At 34.9% G+C, this 2880-nt stretch overlaps 1 pseudogene; it reads left to right on the forward strand.

The window, feature by feature from the left end:
• The first annotated feature begins 1606 nt into the window (after positions 1-1606).
• On the forward strand, positions 1607-1779 carry LOC123937628 (annotated as a pseudogene).
• The last annotated feature ends 1101 nt before the right edge of the window (positions 1780-2880 follow it).

Genomic DNA, 2880 nt, shown 5'->3' on the forward strand with positions numbered 1-2880 from the left:
CTTTATCTTTAATTATATTTCCATGATTGAGTAAGCCTCATTTTAAGTGGCTCCTATCCCTTAGGAAGAAGTTTATAGTCAAACCATTCCAGCTTACTAATAAGCAAGAAATCAGCCCATCTGCCCATTATTCTGCAACAGTCCCCAGAGCATTCTCTCTCCCCTTAAATAAATAAATCCAAGGCAAGATGAATGGATAGTTCAGAGAAAGATAGAATATCTCTAAACAAGAAGAAATAAAGAGAAATTTTGAGCCAAATAATAAATTAATTATAAAATTAATATTTTTTTCTAATGCATCTCTAGAGGAGACTCAAAAATAATAATGTTACCTAACTCCTCCTTTCGTTTATTTTAATTAAAATTTACAATTTATTTCAAAGGCTTTTTGGCAAACTTCAAATTACAGCCACAGAGTTGGCAGACAAGACAGTTCCAGTCATCTGCTAAGTATTTTTCAAGCAAGTAAATATCTCAAATCTTAAGGAAAAACAACCATTCATTATCTCAGTCAAGCTTTCCAGGATGGTAATTTCACTATTCTTTGTCTCTTCCAATATTTATTACTCTGATAGTCACCAAAATGTCTTTTTGTTTTCACTGAACCTATTTTCCATTTATGTCAGTATAAAAAGGAAAGGATCAACCTCACCCTCACCCCAAAAAAACAAAAAACAAAAAAATTCCCTTCCTGTACTTAAAAGCACCTATATGACTAATTTCTTAACTTATCCTTTTCTTTCATTTTTCTGAAGAGAACCATTCTGTTTTCTTAAACCTGTACTTGTGTGTAACCTCCTTTTTCTTTCTTTTCTATCATTTGGAGTACATTTTAACACAACTTTAGTCCTTAAATCACCTTGGCTATTCACAAACATGGAATTAATAAGAACCATAGTCAGCATGGTGCAGACATTTTTTAAAAATGGCAGCATATTGCTGACTAGTATTTAGCTTTTTTCCAGATTTGTGCCCTGGATCTTTCCTTTCTTATGCTGAGTCCAATCCTATACTTGCATTATAAAGGGCACGATGCTTCTCTGTACATAACTTATATTCTGTTTGCAAAACTATTTGAATTTATTTCTATCCTTTGAGGTTTCACCTAATTTAAGAATCAAGTACAAATCTGACAGACATATTCTAGATTCTTTTTTCCAGGTCATCTGTAAAGATGTCAAATCAAGTGACCTCAAACCCAACCCCATTACTTGACATCTCATAAGAAGAGAACTGAACTTTGGAGAACTGCGTAGCTCTTGCTTCAGGCTCCTCCTACTTCTGAACAGTTTAGGCACGCTAAGAGATGACTACTCTGTTTAGAAAACTATCAAGTGAATCAAATATAGGCCTCTCCATTCTCTGGATAACTGGTCCCACCCCTTATGGGTTATCTGATCATTGTCTCTACTAAGACATAAAGAATATACTCTCTTCTAATTTTCAGTTCTCCCGGCTTTGTTTTCAAAATTACCCACCTATACACCATTATCCTGTTGCCTTTTGATATTTATAATTCACATAGCACACTAGATATTATTTTTAATATGCATATTTTATCCTAGGTAATAAATATCATTATTTACTTTCATTTTTTAAAAAAAGGGTACCTCAGTAGCAGGTAAACCAAAAAGTACAGCACATCTTACATTTCAAGTTCAAATAGAAATGGAAAACCAATTGCACTCCGGATGTGCTGACCCCTGCGATTTCCCCAAATGTGGGAAACTCGACTGCATAATTTGTGGTAGTGGGGGACTGCGTTCGCGCTTTCCCCTAATAAAAAAAAAAAAAAAAGAAATGGAAAACCATGTGACTATTAATCAAGTGATAAGGTATATACACTTTGTTATTCCTCTCACTTACAACTTAAGAATAAGGCAACGGGCATTGTTGCCTCATAACTCTACCTCCTTAATTTACCAGGGCATCTTGAAGGAGGGTATTTGGGCTGTCAAGATAAGCTTGTCATCCTTAGGCATGGAGGTACTGAGAAAGGCACAAGAAGGATGAGGAGAGATGCACAGTTGAGGCTCTACTTGTGGGTGTGTAATTCTGAGAAGATCACTCCAACTCACAGAGCCTCAGACCCACCGATCACATGGTCTTGGAAGTTCCAAAGGTCCATTTTATTTTAGAGAAACTTCTGCCATATTCATTTGTAGTATCTTTTTAAAAATCCCCAAATCCCCATGTATCACAAAAATACTTGCTTTAGAATAATTTTGCTTTCTTAAAATATTATTTTTCTAGGAAAAATCACAAGTAATACATAATCTACTTTCATATGTTAAAAGTGCCTGGAGTTTTTCCAATTATTCTGAAGCCAGGTTTTTATTTTCATCTTCTAAATTCACTCAGCTGTGTTGATACCAGATCTGATCAAGCCTTCAGAAGCTGAGTTGCACTAACAGAACACATAGTAACATGTTCATCCCAAGATATTAATGTATATTAATACATAATACTTGTATTGACTGAGTACTTCAATCCCCTATTTGAGAAGACTGTGCATATTGGGTTCACATAAAGCAAATTATAATAATTAGATGGCCTTTGAGGGATCCCTTGCAAACTTTGAGTTAGCAAATTGTTTTTCTCCATCATGGAAACAACGCATGTTTTCTTTTGCCCTGAACAGAATGCATAGACTTCCATAAGCATCATTCTTCTCACTTATTCTAGGTTTCTTATTCTGAAAACTGCTGCAGAGCAAACATAGTGTCTTGGCAGTACAAGATTAATTCTGAATTAAGCCCCTAAGTAAAACTTAACAAAAGACCCCCTTACATTTGGGTTGCTGTAAAATAAATCTCCAGCCTTCCTTCAAGACTCCTAACATAATTATTTCTCCTTTGTGCTACTGCACATGTCTCTACT

This window comes from Meles meles, chromosome 2 (genome assembly GCF_922984935.1).
Source record: "Meles meles chromosome 2, mMelMel3.1 paternal haplotype, whole genome shotgun sequence".
NCBI classification, from domain to species: Eukaryota; Metazoa; Chordata; class Mammalia; order Carnivora; family Mustelidae; genus Meles; species Meles meles.